This window comes from Brienomyrus brachyistius, chromosome 7, assembly GCF_023856365.1.
Source record: "Brienomyrus brachyistius isolate T26 chromosome 7, BBRACH_0.4, whole genome shotgun sequence".
Taxonomy (NCBI): Eukaryota; Metazoa; Chordata; class Actinopteri; order Osteoglossiformes; family Mormyridae; genus Brienomyrus; species Brienomyrus brachyistius.
Window position 1 is genome coordinate 4,959,107 of NC_064539.1, and position 16,803 is coordinate 4,975,909.

Below are 16,803 nucleotides of genomic sequence, written 5' to 3' on the forward strand. Positions count from 1 at the left end.
AGCACAAGATAATTCAAATAAAAACACAATGCACCCCATTACATATTTTTATGTTTGGTGTTTGTGTGACAGAGGAGCGTGAGGGGATCCTGGTTGATGCATTGCAGGCTAGCAGTACTGATAGTTATTTTTACTAATGTCACTAAGTTTCACCATCGAAACATGGTAGCGTTTGGAGCTGGTGTGGATTTTGGAAGACTGTTTGCTGTTTGTCAGCTTCCCAGAAAGCACTGATATCCGTTTGGATAATCTTTGGTTCTGCACCGATGTCTGCTGGAAGGTATTTGCTGCCCAGCAGTAGTGTCAGATGCTGAGTGGTCCTACCCAACCTCTCCTTCATTCTTGGAAACTGTGGCTCCCTGTAGACAATCCAGTATAAAGGTCACAGAAGAAGCAGTTTCATCACCGAGTTCCCGTCCTGCTTAGGATGCCGCCCAGTGGGTTGTCCCTTCCGCCAGCTGCAGTCTTACATCTGACACCCGCTACAGTCACCAGCTACGGCGAGAGGCTTGTTGAGAGATCACCAGTCAGGTCAGCCAAGCGCTGTTCTAGAGACGTCAACGCAATGGTGACGCACTGACAGGCTGCCACAGCCACTGGGCACTACTGTATCTAAGCATGGTTTCAGCAAGAAAGGTGCTGACCAATCAGGGATAAAGGGGGAGGGGCCATTTACAGAAAAAAAGTTCACCCCAGCTCTGTCAATTCTGATGTCTATTTCCCGATCGTGCATTTGTTAAGTCCTTGGTGTGCTGTGGGGTAGAGAGGGCCATGAATGTGCAGACTGTTCCCAAAGTGATCAAAAAGAGAATTCTGGGATATATATATGTGTGTGTGTGTGTGTGTGTGTTGTCTAAGGACCAGAAAAACAGCTGCCTAAAATGGCAGAATTACTGCCCTCTGAGCTTTGTAGGTTTCTAGGTAATTGCTCATTTCTGCATGGATATCACATAATAAATTAAACCACACTGAAGATAGACATGCAGCTGTTCACCTGGATTTTATCAGAGCACCTGAGAGGGGAAATTCACCACAGCATCCGCACCTGCACCACATTATACATATGATGTATTGAGAGACAAACACACATGCACAGTAAAACACTTTTTATATAGTTTTGATGTACATAATCATATTTGGAATTTAATAATAGAATTATAACTGCAATTTTATAAAGGCACTATTAAACCACATTAAATTAGTAAATAACAAATTCTTCTGTAACCCTAATAATTTGGGGTTTGGTAGGACTTTATTGACGCACACCGAACTACAACCACGGCTCCCGCACTCTCTCGAAAACCCTCCATCCTTTTTCCCCCCTCCGAAACCTCTCTTCCGGAACCAGTCTCCTTACCGTAATCGACATAATGTTCCTATTTGACACTATGGCGATATTCCTATTTTGACACTATGTATTCAAACAGAATACAAAACATTTTTGTTTCATTAACAACAAAATATAATACACCGTTACACTTATATTAAGCATAAAATGCAAAATAAACTAACATTGCCGCTATTAAGAGGACTAATATAAATTCTGAATATACTATAGAAATCTGAAAAAGAGAGTTAAAATATAACAAATGATTCATTTAAATGCTTTTTGGACATTATGCAGGAGGATGAAGAACTGGACCATATTCATCCTCCGGTCCTGCCGTCTGTCTACCCACATCTTCCTCTTTACCAAGAATTGGCTAGATTCTAAAGCACCTCCACCAGATTCCTGAGACTCGGTATCTGCCCGCTAATCAGGAAAGCTTGCACTCAAGGCCGGCTTGAAAGTGGACAGGCGCACACAGTTCTAACTGGAAGAGAATACAGCCATTGTTGTGTCTGTGATGAGAGCGCCTTTGTGGAGGAAGGCCGGTGGCAGTGCTCGGGTCCAGCACCACTTCCTCCATACTCCTGCCTTTGTCGTCCGCGCCGACTCCAACGCTGCAACTACCGTAACCTGAGAAACTCTTGAGAAGTTTGTCTCCTTGAGTTTCTCTTATACTCCACAGGGACTGAATCACTCAAACACCCCCCCCCTCCCCACCTTCCCCTCCATTCCCCGACTCGTGACAGCAATTGGAAGCAGATGGGGGGGGGGGGGGGCAGGGGAGATTATGTCTTGGCGTCTTTGGGTCACACTGCAGCTCTCCTTGTCCTGCTGCCCCCGACTTCCGTCTCAAGACCTCTGCACTTTCTCCAGTCCTCTGATTGTCTTGGAAAAACAGTACTCACTGCGCGTACCTGCAGCTGCACAGAGGTGAGCGGGTGGAGCGGCACCTCGCCATGGTACACCAACCCCCACCCGGTCCACCTTGACCCCCTGTCGGTTTCTCCCTTTGAGTGTATGTGCTGAATTCTAAATCTCCAGTGGCATGAGCACTTTCAGGAATATTTGCTGCCTCCGTCTCTCCTATTTTTTCGCTTCCACTCACCTTCCTCCCTTCTTAAGTTTAATGGAGCTGGAACACGGGTTCCTACAAGTGCAGCTCCATCTGATGTATAGCTGGCCTCCTGCTTGTGACTCCCCCCCATCCACAGTGCTCATTACCAGACCAGGACATCTTGATTAGATCATCAAAATACAGTATCCACAGAATAACCATGCTAATATATATTGATGTTTGAGCTGCATGCCTTCCTTCAGCAAAGGCCATTTGAGTGTTTCAGCACAGATGCCACCATGCTCAACACACGCCTTTTGGATTTTTTTGACTAAAAATACCTTTTTTTTCTACATTAAATCCATGAAGTGGCCAAAACTGAGGTTGTCATTCTTCAGATAACTAGTCAACAGCAGCTGTCTGTTGGCTGACTTTTTATTTATATTTTATGAAAAGGTATTTCCAAGACAAGTTCACTCTATAGATGTATTGTCTAAAGAATCCATTGTTTGTCTCTATCAGCATTGATTTTTGCTCTTTCAGCATAGAGAGAACAGCATTTTCTCCAAATGTTTTGAGAATGGGATTCTTTTATAGCTATTGGCTTACATTAGTCATATTATTTAACCATGTTGACTTAAAAATGTTTCTTAGAAATGTTGAACAGTTTAGTGGCAAACTAAGATATGTTTATATATTGGTATGTTGTCTACAGCTCTACAATTCTAGACCATCTTGAAGTCAGAAGACCCAACGGGCACTCTCCTGTAAGCAGTAAGACAGCACGAAGCACCCTCAATTTTCCATTCACAAATGGACAGGGGCATATGTGAACTTAGAAACAAGGCTATGATCTCTTTTAACAGCTCTTATTCCAGTATTTGTACTAGCACCATACGAGAATACTTATCCTTCACGTTTTCCTGTCTTAATGTGCTTCTAACCCCAAAGCCATGCAAGACTTGGATTTGGCATCTAGTCCCTCCATGCAATTAACCTTGATGAAATCGGAACACTATCTTTTCATATATTTTTTCCCCTCTTACTCTAACCCCTCAATGTTACTTTTCAACAATTGAAATCAGAGTAATGACTCTAAAAGGAAAAGAGAATGTTCTTTCAATAGATAATTAGGGAGATTGGTTTACCCGACCTACTCAAGGCCCATTCAGGGATTGAACCAAGGCTGTTGTCTAAGTGGCCAATGGACTCCCAGGAGTAACATTCCTGTCGTTTCATTTCTCAGAGCAGGTGCCTGGCAGGTAGTCAATGGAGATGCCTGAGCGCAAAATAAGAGGTCCCACGAAGGGGTCAACATCAGAGGTTGAAGGTCAACATCCAAAGGTCAAAGGGTCGGTGGTCACTGAGGTGATGGATGAATGGAAATGCATCTTGTATCTGCGTGACCCACATGAGGCCATGTCATCCAAGAAAATGAAGTCAGGTCATTGACAGCTGTTCCTGTCACGCAAACGTAGGCCTGTGACAAACCTCTCATGCAAATGACCCCCCTCAAGCAACGAGACCCCACCTCTCTGCAGACATGCTCTACTGCTGCTTCTCTCATTTAAAGCATAAACAATCCTCAGGCCAATATCTGCATCTGAAATGATAACCAACACTGTGCAAAAGCCTATCTACCCCATTTTGATGTCCGTCACCCACATATACCAGAACATACCTGGTAATTTCTGACACATATTTCAGCAGACAATATCAACCATTGTTTTTTTTTTTTTTTACAATCTACAATCTTGAGGACAGTTTAGAAGCAGTAATAGTTTGTAAAATCCCAGTAACAAGTATGACAGCTACAAAAAGCTGCAGGGAGAGAACTCAGCAGAACTCAGTTGGGGATTTATAGGTGACACACTGGGTTTGAGGGAATATCCACCAGGGCATGTTACATGGTTGACAGCATCACTTATGTTGTGGCTATGAGCACAACTCAGAATTCCAGAGCGGCGTCTATGGTAGGCAGCACCCTTGCAACTGTGATACCCTGCAGTAATACAGGGCCCAATGAGGCAGTCAGGTGTGTACTGTTCACAGTAACAAAATGCTAGTTCCACCCTTAGTGAACCTTGAGAGAGTTAAAGTTTGGTTCCCATTACAGTACACTGAAATGCACTGCATCACAGGCTCTAAACACATAATCAAGAATACACCTATTACTTAAGATGATAACATTGGGAAAACATCTATCCAAATATCTTTCATAATGGCTTATCCAGTGGGGGGGTTACAGTGAACCGGGAGTCAATCCCAAGAAGCAGAGGGACTGAGGCAGAGCACACCTGTGGAATTAAATACTGAGTGCATTTTAGCATTAGCTGAAATTGCCAGCTTGTATTGCTCAACCGCTTCAAGGTGTCATCAGTCTACATCTGTCATTATGTATTTCCAAAGTCCTGTATCGAAGGCGATGCCTTCAAGCTGGCTAATCCCTTAACCTGATTACCATCGGTTACCTCCGTCAACGTGCAGCTCGAGCAGTATCTGGGAGGCGCATCACTGTCACGTTATAGATCGGACCTGAACTGGTGCACACTTCACCTCTTCAATCTTTTAGTTTTGTTTTACGGGCAGCACCTCATTTTGGCAAATGACATATTGACCAGTTTTTTGTAATTATCAGGAACGTCATATTTCATATTAAAGGAGGCTGTTTCACTTCTAATTTCAGTTCACAGAAGTTGCTTTTACACCATTTTAGTGTATTGTTGATATTACAGGTAATCAAAGATATTACAAGATATGCATGAAAAATATATGGTAGTTATTAAACCACGGAATTGGCAGGGCTGCTGTGCTTTGAATACGAAGGGTAGAAGTTGCAGTTGCAGAAGGTTCAGTGCCATATGAAATCAGTTCAGCTGTGATAGGCTATTTTTTATTTTTTTACGACATTTTAGCTTACATAGAAATTTTGATGGGGTGGGGTTACATTATTATGAAAACTTTGTTTGACCATCACTGAACTTTCACAGACAGAGAGGGTTAAGGTTAGGAAACTGAAAGTGATTGTGACTATGAATCTATGGACCCAGAGCAGGAACAATGCAGGAACCGGGTATCGAATGCAGCCTTTGAAAGCTGGGGTCAAAGGTTAAAGTTACACTCCACCTTCATTATTACGCACGTTAAAACATGTGGTTTGAAAAGGTCTCTTACATCTTCCACTCAAACCCATGCAAGTAATTATCATTCATCTCTACGAAGGCATTTTTAAAGCCTTCCAAGGAAACTTTCCAAGTGAGCTACAGTGTCATATCAAACTGGACGGAGAAAAATAAAACTCCCCCGTTTGCACTTCGCACAGGTTTTTCTCTGTTTCAGAAATCTGACAGGTTTTGACAGCCCTTCATCCTCAAAGCTTTCAGAGTCTTCAGAGAAGCTGCAGCAATGAGGTCATTTTCTGTTATATCATCGTTGCTGAAATCATCTGCCCAGTTTGTTGCCATTGGCGACAGACCGTGATCAGCCAGGTGTCATTAGCTTGAAGCAGCACAGACTCTGCTGGCCCTGGAAAGTGATCCTGAGTGAGAAGTTGCAGGGTTGCTATAGTTATTGCATTCACTAGGCACTTGATCATTTAAAATACTGTCCTGAAAAATTTTAATAGATCTTCATCCTTGTGTTAAGAAAAATGTATCAGCCATTCATCGGCTGTAACTATTTATCCAGTACAAAAAAAGTCATATTTATGAGATACAAGAAGCATACATTGTATGGGTTGACGGTAAATTTCTTTGGACTGCTATAGTTATTTTCAGGAAGTTTTCCTTGTCCCCTGTGAGTTCTGCCATCAGTGTTACTTCAAACATAAACAATGTTCTCAGCTTGTTTACAGTTTCACTATTTTCACTCCACAGGCCTAGTATTTGTAGAAAGGAAGCCTTTAAAAGGAGCACTGACTGTTTTAACTCTGCCACCCCCCACCCTCCAGTGCTGAGACCTCTGGCTTGAACCTGCTGCTCTCACTCAGCAACACATAAATCACTGCATTTCAGCAACATCCCTGGCCTGCCACGGAGTGCCGAACCCGACTCCATGGCAATAAAGTCCGTAACCGGATACAAAAACTAATCCCGGGCTGGACAATTGTTGGCATACGTCAGGCCCGTGGTGCAGCAGTGTGCAAGTGCCTCGCTCGGCTCCCTGGCACACCAGAGCAGAGCCACACCTACCACGAGCCTGGGAAATCACAAAGTGCCTTGGGTAAGAGACCTGCCGTTGGCCTGGGGATTGCTCCATCTGGTGCAGGGTATGGACAGATTCGTGGCCCCTCAGAGACAGAGGTCAGTACTACATGCCAAATGTGGCTGACGTGTGTCAAGACTCTCCGCTTCGATCAGAAGGATCCTTAGAAAGCAAGGTCTTAATCTCATGGCATCCTATTGTGAAAAGAGCAACACCGAGGTATAAACACAAGACAAAGTTACAAACGCTGACTTGAGATGATAAGCTTCCCTGTTTAAGTACCCAAACCAAGATGGTCGTTTAACCCTTGAAAAATATATTCAAACTTCATTTTTTGCGTTACATCAAGCAGCTCAGTAAATACATAAAATTACAATAATTCATTATAAATAAATATATATTGTTAGCAATGACATAAATTGCTCAGTAATTCAAAACTGACAACAACAATAACAAGCAGAATAACAACAAAAGAAACAATAAAAACTGTTGCTATAACAACAATAATAATAATATTCACATGCATGCATGCATACATACATACATACATATGTACATACCTTACTCTTTTGAAACCCACTCCCATTTTGGGAGACTGTTATGGAGGTGTCAGTATGGCATTGGGTTTACACACAGAACCCATCATAAAGAGACAAGATGTTTGTTGCCCCCTTGGCACAGGTGCAATATTCCAATCTTCCCCTTGGCCCATTCCTCAGTGCCCCATACATTCACTGAAAAGTAGCCCCAGCAGGTGGAATGCCTTCCTGTTATCTCCCGTCTCCTTGGTTGATAGCATCGGTCTCTGAGAAGACACAGCGAGCAGACTTATTACGGCTTAAGTGCATTTTACGGCTTTTATCTGAAGCGATGCTCATCTCCCAGCAGTCTAGACTGCTTGTCCGTTCTAAAGCCCCAGTCTAGGACTGATGGGTAAGAGTTTGGGTCCAGCCTGTGTCATCAATCACCCTGAATCAGATGTTTCAAGTGGCACTGCATGTCACGTACAGCACCGTGACCATGAACGCCATTAAAATATATACTAAAATGTCTCTCTTGTACTGCAATCCTGTCTAGGGTGTGCTCCTGCCCTGTGATGCGTAGGATAAGCTCCAGGGCCCCCATCGCCCCGCTCATGATAAGAACTTGGAAGATATATCTTGAAAATGCACTTGGTCCTTGGATAGCGACTGATGGAAAGATCTAAAATGCTTTCTAAACTGAAGCATCTGAAGGGGTTTCTAAAGCAGGCAGGAATATCAGAGACAGCTGTAATCACTTATCTCAGAATATAGGGCATAATACTTGCATACAAATACCAATTAAGATTGTTTTTTCATCTACATCAATACACTCACAAATAACCAGATTACTATAAACAAGTTATCGTTTCAAACAGACGTCACATGATGTTTAGCCAAAGCTTAATTGTTAGAGACAATGAATAGAATTGTTCTGAGAGACTGGAAATTTTTAGCTGCCGACAGACTGCAGAGAAGCTGAAATGTCTCCACCTGTCAGTGCTTCCAAGATGTGAAGCAGGCTGGGTGCTGGTGTGACACAAAATTCGGCCAAAAATTCAGCTTAGTATTAACATGTTAATTTAGGAAGAGGCAGGTAGGAGGGGAATGCATCCATGGCTGCCTCTAGCAGGTGTTCCCTGCACTGCTTTCTCTTCACCTGTCTTCTGTGCACAAAAATTTGCCTCCTTATAGGAGAGCATAGGCAGTCCTGTAGAATGTCAAACTGAGTCATGTCAACACCGGCTTTTCAAACAGATGTGTTGTTTCCGACTATGGAACTGTTTTTTGAGGGTGATGCACCTTTCTTACACAGAGGCAATCTTACAGGGAGGGTGGCGTCACAGAGCAGCCAATACATCAATGATTAAGCGGCAGCTGGCCTTGACTCGAGGCGCCTATGGTTGGTAGTGCAGCAGGATGTCAATTTTGCTCCAGCGGCACTTTTTGATTTTATTTTCATTTTTCCTTTCCGCGTCCTGAAATCTGATTAGGATCGATCGTTACTAGCGAGGCGGTGCTGTGAGTGCCAGTGCGATTCCAGGGGTGCTTTTGTGAGTATTCAATGGAAAGGTTTGCCCTCAGATGTCAAATCTCCTCAGAGACATGGATGTCAATACCAATTAGATGGCGTACAGTTGCCTCGGTCACTCCAGTGACCCCGCCCTCTTTTTAAAAATTTCCTTGCCTGTCTGGCTTAGTCTAATGGGTGGAGGGGAAGTTGGGTTGGGGGCAGGGCTTCCAAAATAACCTTCAGCTCCAAAATCAGTCGTGATTTACCCGCACATTGCCAGTATTACATTAACTTCGTTAGGATATGGGGGGGAGGGGGAGGAATGAAGGGGATTTATGACATCTAATGAGGGGTTAGTGTCTCCTGCCGAAAGTCCGTCAGGAAAAAATAAAACAATGCAAACATACAAAAGGGAGACTTAAGGAAAAAACAAATGAAGAAGTAAATGCAATTAGGGGAACATGAACCAAAAGGGTCTGTCTCCAACCAACAGTAGTTTTATTTTTTTCCCCTCCTGCAGGGATTTAGATGAAGACATTACAAACAGATGTGGCTAGGGTTAGACCTGGAGTCCGTCGTATAGCGAAACACACAGAAATACCAGCCCGGCACTGACCACACAGTTTGTTCCTCTGCTCATTTTACAACTTCTTTCTGTTCTTTAACCTTTAAAAAAGGGTTTAAAAGGCCCATCCAGGTGGATCATAGATCTGGGACCTATGTATTACCATTAAAACTTTCTCCGACTCCACTTTCATCCAAAATGGCGGTGTAATAGAAACCCAATCTACCCATGCATGTTTTGCTGAGGGTTCGGCTCCTGGCTGACGGCGACGCACTGTGATTGCCTGCGATTGTCCCGCCGCGTTGTACGTGACAGGCCGTGCCCTGACCTCTCTGTAATCTGCTAAGTGGGCAGTCACATGAATATGAGTAAACCCAGTGTGGAATCCGAGCCCACAAAACGCACTCATTAATACTTGTGTGTGCGACGTAAAGAAGCGATAAATCCGAAGGTGGCAGCCACTGCGCAGATTAGAAACAGACCCGAAATAAACATGAGTCTTAGGTTCCTAGACAACATACTTTTTAGATTTAATCAGCCCTGGTAAAGGAACTCTCTTGTAATTAACTATCCTGATCTTATCGCAGGATCCATTAGAAAATCACATTTCTCATTCAGCTGTTATGTAGCTGTAGCTGCTGCTGGACATAGGTACACTCTGGACCAATTGTTCTCCCTGTGCAACAACACACAATCTTTTGTGGTTTCCCCAAATCGGTACATTAAAAAAAATATATCAGTCTTGCGAGACATTTAATTGAAACACTGGGCTCATTTCTCTCCTTCAAAGGCATTGGGTAATTACTAAATGAGTAACAGGAAAAAGGCAAGTTATACAGCGTAATACAGCAAGGCTGAAAAGCGGGGTTATTACGATTACTGGGAGCACATGTTCACTGCTTCGGTTTGATGCGCGGTATGAAGGATAAGCAGCGAGCAATGATAGTTCCATTGTTATGACTATGTTTAAGAGGTGACTTGCTTTAACTGACAGTAGGTTGCCCAGTAAGGTCTTGGATCAAATATGGCAAAGAAACCTTATAAGAAAGTTAAATTTGGGTACGTGAATGCAGTTTTTCCATCATCCAGTAAAAATAATCTTCATAAAATGAAATACAACGATCTGATAATATAATCTATGACATTTATGGAATTTTCCTTTAAGAATGCAATACAAATTTGAACCACTCAGTTTCTACCAATTAATTTAGTGTTCCGGACTTAAAGCTGTCAAGTACAACTTAAGATACTGAAAAGGGGGAATCCCTTTTCCACATTCTAAAATGGTATTTTAGTAAATCTTTTTTTTTTTTTTTTTTTTACATAATATGTATAAAAAATAGCTTACCAATCTTAAATAGAACTGTGAAATTAACCTTTTGAAAAACCTATTCCATGAATAAAGGGGTTCATATTTAATGACTATTTAATATTTTAAATGAATATTTAAGTTACATTTTCAGTTGCTGGCTGAATAATTCAACCTGTGTTTTCGTTTTTTTTTTTTTTTTTTACAAAATTGTGCAAACAAAACAGGCTACCGTTACATTAATCTGCTTTTAAACTGAACCAAGTGAGATTTTACTGTGCTATTTTGAAGAAACAATAGCATGGCCATTGAGGAAATTCCTTTCCTCCTTTTGAATAACCCACAGCATGTTGCTGAATAAAATTAAAGTAACAAATAAAGAATGGTTACAGCAATTTCAAAATATCTTCGATTTTCTTAGAAGTTGGATTTTCACTGCAGTAAGGCACAACTATGCATACAATTTTATTTTAAAATGGAACTGTTATCTCTGTGAGTGAAAGTTTAACTAGTACTCAACGGAAGACAACAATTTAAAGCAAATTTAGTCTTAATCAGCTATAGAAAACTAAGCAGGCTATTTCAGGGTTATGAAAAGGACTGTATCCTAAATGAAGTTTTCTGTGTAATTTAAGCTATACAGGCAATTGTCAGACTTGATAATAATTAACCGCCGTATACTACAGCAAGGTGGAAGCTATTTTAGCACGGTGTTCACTAACAAGGCAACTAAAGCATATCAATCGCAACAAATGGGATTTGTCATGTACGTCTTAGACAGCTCCTCCACAATTATTTTAACGTTGCATTTCGAAAGCAGTGCCCACACTTCACTGTTAGTTTTAAGTACACAAAAACAATTGGAGACAGACTTCTGGCGTGGCAGACAGGAGTCAGAAGCTGATGCTTAGATAAGAGCTGAGGCCTTTTAAGATGCATAAACTGGCCCCCTCCCCTCCAGTGCCCCTATGTGTTATCCCACCTTAGCTGATATGTGATCTATACTTTATTTTACATTTTCCAAACATCCTGCCTTAGACAGGCTGGTTTAAATTAGCAGAGAACTGAGCTTCTCTACCTGTCAAGGGGGATGTCCTCCTGAATTGGCAGCAATCAAAGGGCACCTTTCAGACATTAATTTAACGCAGGCGGCGAGTGCAGAAAAATGAACTCTCATCACCGTTAACATTTGTGCCAGTTTGTAGGACCCAAGCGGGAAAATTCTAGGAGTTCTTCTACATTAGTATTGCTAACAAGTTTTGTTTTGCATGTTAAAGTTTTTAAAAAATGTTTAAATCTGACAGTAGTTCTGAAAATGTCCTGACAGTACTCTGGAAAAGGTCTGAATGAATTACGCAATGGATCGCCTTTCAACGTTCCAGGTACATTCCAAAGACCGCCATAAATTCAGAGCATGTTTATTTGTGGCTAGATAACATGACTGCAGTAGTTTGTGCAATATAAAAAAGATGTTTAATAAATTAATAATGTTTAATAATGTATAAATTTGGATTTAAAGGCCTCATTTAAATTTATTTATAATCATCAGTATCTGTTTTATTTTGAATATTCATCATCATCATTATTACTACTTCTATTATTCAAAACTTAGATTCATCAGTCCAAGTATTTCATCTTCAGTAAAGATTAAAGAAATAAAATTCTACCCTTAAAGTGACTGGTAAATATTGCCCATATTCTGTCTTGCATTTTCTTCTTTACATTCCTATCGTTACACGTAATAAATACAGACAACACTGCCTCTTTTCAGAGTTATTCTTTTCCATTTACCTTCCTCCACTCTTTGTTTTGAATCTGATTGACAAGTCTGAGCCCCTATAACTTCACCTCACAGCCAAGATGGCAAAGCTTCAGCTTTTTCCTTTTAAATTTTCATTTATTTTTAGGAAGGCGTCTTTCCTTATATAGACCGATTTGTTAATTGCATGATTAGACTGCAGACATTGATTTTGACAATCAAGCTAAAGACTGCCCAGTTTCTAATAGTTTTATATTCCATTGCCTCATTCAGTAAAAGGGGCTGGTAATGATCAAAAGATGACTTGGCGGGTTTATAGTGAGACCAGGCACTCATCATATTGATACGAGTGTGTAAATACACTGCACACAGTTTACAGTTCTCACAATACTGTTCTGCTATTTAAACTGAAATATATCAAGGTTTATTTGCCTGTTTACTTCCATGCCACCATTTTCTTTTACATAACTCCTGTGATTCTGTAACAGAGTTCCTATTAATCAGTACAATCTTTAAACATAAAAAGAAAATTATTTTAGGCTTAGATTCCAGGTGGAGGGGAAGACTGAGTGAAAGCAAAAATATTGTAATCGCAGTAGTATATCTTGTCTGTTAATTACTGTTTGTTTTCTAAATTTCCATTAAAAAACAAATATACTACTGTAATTCCTCCAATTTATTTGTATGGAAAATTTTAAGAAGCTAAGTTGTTGCTTAATATCTGTTCATTTTAAAAAGAATGTTACACATGCAACAATTAGAATAATAAAAAGGACATCAAACACAGGGTTGAACGTACACTAGTCACACAAAGAAAAAGTCCTTTTGTAACGGCTCATGCGTGAGTAAGAAAGTTCCTAGTGAATGATCTAAATGCGTAACTTTGAGACACAGAAGTAGCATCATCAGAATCTGCGAACGCAAATCGAATATGCAAAATAATAATACATACAGTAAGCTAATTATATTTGATAACATATGAAGCAATTAAATGCAAATCTTTAGTATCAGTATTGTCAGATACATACAATTCAGTCCAATACAAAAAGCTCAGTCAATTTTAATTTTTTTTTTTAAATGACGAGGTAAAGAGTTAAGGGTATCTTGATAATGCATTATTTAAATGTTAGCATATATGTATTTTTCCTCCAGAATTCAAATCTTGAAAAATGTACGTTTCACATTATGTTATGTTTAAAAAGGTTTATCAAATAAAAAAATTAAGAAAAAAATTACTACTTCTCACATCTTCATCCGCAATCTGTACACCATAAATCACAATGATGTAGCTGAAACTTTTTACAACTATTACAGCAATATTACTACCTACCCAAGTGCTGATGCTATCATACATGTCCCTGAAGGTGCATTTTTAAAAAGAAAAAAAAAGTCAATAACTGGTCAATGTCAATTATGCATCATAATTAGACTGTTTTGCGTCTGAAGGCCGTTTTGGTCGAGTCCATCCAGCTTGTGGTATCTTTAACCAACATCAGTTTCGTCAAAGCAATTCCAGACACTGAGGCTGAATTTATACTTTAGTAGAGGGCTGATTCCCCACCTGAAATGATGTCAGTTTCATACCGACAGCAAAGACAACAAAAACAGTATGAGAAAAAGCCAGGAGACGTTTGGAAGGCTTTCAGAAGATTCCCGGTTTTACTGCGACGCAGGCGCTGTTTGAAGCAAATTAAGTATAACTGCAGAGAAGATGAAGATATGCTGCAGTAACCTCAGTACGGGCTGACACGGGCCTGAGCTTTATAAGCTGTCGCACCCTGGTCTCACACTGCATCCTGATGTATTGCTTGAGATGCCTGACACCCAGGAATCTGACTGGAACCATATTCAAAGAAAGGTTCTACATTGTTCCTTCATAAAGTTACAATTTAGTGCCATGAACCTGGCAGGATGTCCGAGAGAAGTTTTATTTTGGCGGGCTGGTAAAACCTGGATGTTAAAGTATTTTATAGCAAGTCTCACAATAGATCGATATGCTCCTTGGCCATCTCAGCATAAGGCCCACCTAGTACACAGCCCATAGGTGCCTAACAGTAAAAACCCTGCAAAATGAATAGGTGATTGCACATCTAACTTGTAATTGAAGCATTTTTTTAGTGACATGCCTCCTCTCTGCCTATGAAAAATGCAAACTATTTTGCTCCCTTATGCTATTTTCTACTCTGTTGTGCCTCTTGGACAGTAGCTGTGATTTTGAACATTTGATTTTCCAAACTGCGTATGCGTTTTCCTGCGTGTGTTTTTGTGTGGTGTAGAACCCATCAACTCTAAGTACTGGCAATACAATTCCAGGAAGAACTCTTACCTAGAAACATTTCCCCTCCCCCAGTGTCCTTAATAACGATCATTGTTCATTGCATTGTTCGATTTGATTAAATCTCTGCTCCAGCATGGTACCTGCATCGCATATATACAAAGTATCTGCTCATTTGACCCAGTTCCAGCCCGTAGGTTCGACTAAATGCGGCAGCCAAATCCATTCCATCACCTCCACACAACGTTGGCTCTCTTCCCCTCTTGTTTGCCCTGATTATGCATCTTCTTTATTTAGTCCCAGATCCGGTTGGTGAAAAGAAGAAAATCTTTGTAAGTCGCATGAAAAAAAAAACAGCACTTCAATTTTTAAAATGGATTTTTATATATATGACTATAGATTTTTCTCCCTCTGTGGCTGAATTTTATAGACCTCTTAATCATAAATACATGACTGGGACCTAAAGTAGGGGGTGTATTCTGTTGGCTCATCGCAAACTTGTGCTCTCTGCCCCAGCCAGATCTTGCTTCATTCAGTGGCTGTCTCTGCTAACGTAACTCAAGCTGTAATCATCCTATGATATCAAATCTGAGTCTTTCCACCCCAACTATTATTGTCGTAAAATTTGCCATCGTCTCATTACACAATTTAAATTTTAGGCTATTCCCAGGCTACGGTAACCCCACGGTGACACCTATTTTGGAGCTCAGAATTAGTTCCGGGAAATACTTTCCGCCTGGTGGGATCTGAAATTGAGGCAGCACATCTGCAGCAAGGTCCTGTTTTCTGGAAGCTCCCTGCTGGTCGGTGGCCAACACCAACACCCCCACCGCTGTGCTGCCATTTTCACCCCCCAATGCCCCCATTATGATCCTGGCTGGGCAATTAAGGCAGATTTCACCTGCTAATTTCACAGCAGATTATGTACATGTCTGGACGGAGAGGGAGACAGACACACACACACTCACACACCATGTCGCCCCTGAGGAATTCCGTAGGGCTGTATCATGAACTTGAGCTCATGTCATGTGACCACGTCATCTGCTAACCACTTCAATCAACTGAACCGTTTAAACTTTCAAACCACCGTTTACTTTTAAAAGTGCACTCAGACCCACTTCCAGTTTAACTTGTGTGTCAGCGGGCCGACCCCAGCGTGGCAGTAAATTCTGGAAGGATCGCGGATGAAGGTGAACAAAAACAAATGGTTTTTACTGCAAATGGGAAGGAGTGAACTGTCTAGCTTCCCTGTCACGTCATCGGCAGCACTTTGCAGGCCTAACTCAGGTACTTGAGCAGCAGCGGTAAATGCCTACCTGCATCTTAGCCTAACCCACAGCCTATGCCTGGAAGCACAGAACAGGGTATTCTAACCCATGAGAGTGCACCCAGTCACACACTAAGAGCAATTTAGAGGCAGTCCACCAAATCTTCATGTTCACACAAACAACCTGTAACCCCAGGCCTTGTGAGGCCACAGCAACCTGCTAGGCTACCACACCTATCAGTAACCTGCTGCATGAATGAGTAAAACATGAAAGCTGATAGGAGGTAAGAGAATCATCCATTCCGTGATTTCCTGTACAGTATTTTCTATTTAGAAGGCCGTAGGCAAGAATCCCTTGTCAAAACCGAAGCATTGACCACGTGGGAGAAGAGCTTCATATCAATTTTGAGAGGGAATTCAATTGCACTGCATGTACTTAAGGATATTATCCTCAACCGTGACTAGTAACATAAGTAAATGAGTGAGCCAATCCTTGGTTTCCCGCCATTCCAAGAGGTTGTAAGCTTACATCTACAGTGGGGGGAGGGTTATGACACATACTCCTAGATGTCTGGCACCATACCATGAAATATGTAATACACACGGACAGGAATGCTGAGGTGGGCATGGCTATGGTAATTCATTTTTGTAACAGAGTTTGCTGGCTGCAAGTGAGGGTGCATACCACTGAGAAGCTGAAATAACATGGATCCAGGTCCAGAAAGTACAAATCCAGACCAAGGGTTTGTTTCAACCAGCCAGCTGAGTACTCTGTGACTGTGACTCTTTATACTCAACTAATTTTCATGACATGAACTTTTGTGAGTAACTTCCTCAGCACTGCTGATCAGACTAAAAACAAACCTGGCTATCAGAAGCGAAATACCGATTTATATGAATCCTCGCTAAAGGACTATAAAGTCCCAGATGGCTGCAAACTAAAATAAAGTACATTTGTAACCGCAACTCTGTATACCTATGTTCATTTGTTCTACTGTAAGTACATA

At 41.2% G+C, this 16,803-nt stretch overlaps 1 long non-coding RNA gene across 1 annotated transcript; it reads right to left on the bottom strand.

Annotated features, from left to right (window-relative positions):
• Positions 1 to 3,575: 3,575 nt before the first annotated feature.
• LOC125746252 (uncharacterized) lies at positions 3,576 to 13,967 on the bottom strand. Its single transcript, XR_007398896.1, has 3 exons — positions 13,585 to 13,967; positions 7,148 to 7,392; positions 3,576 to 6,781 (listed from the first exon to the last, which is right to left on the bottom strand). It is a non-coding gene; the product is annotated as an uncharacterized LOC125746252 (long non-coding RNA).
• Positions 13,968 to 16,803: the final 2,836 nt, after the last annotated feature.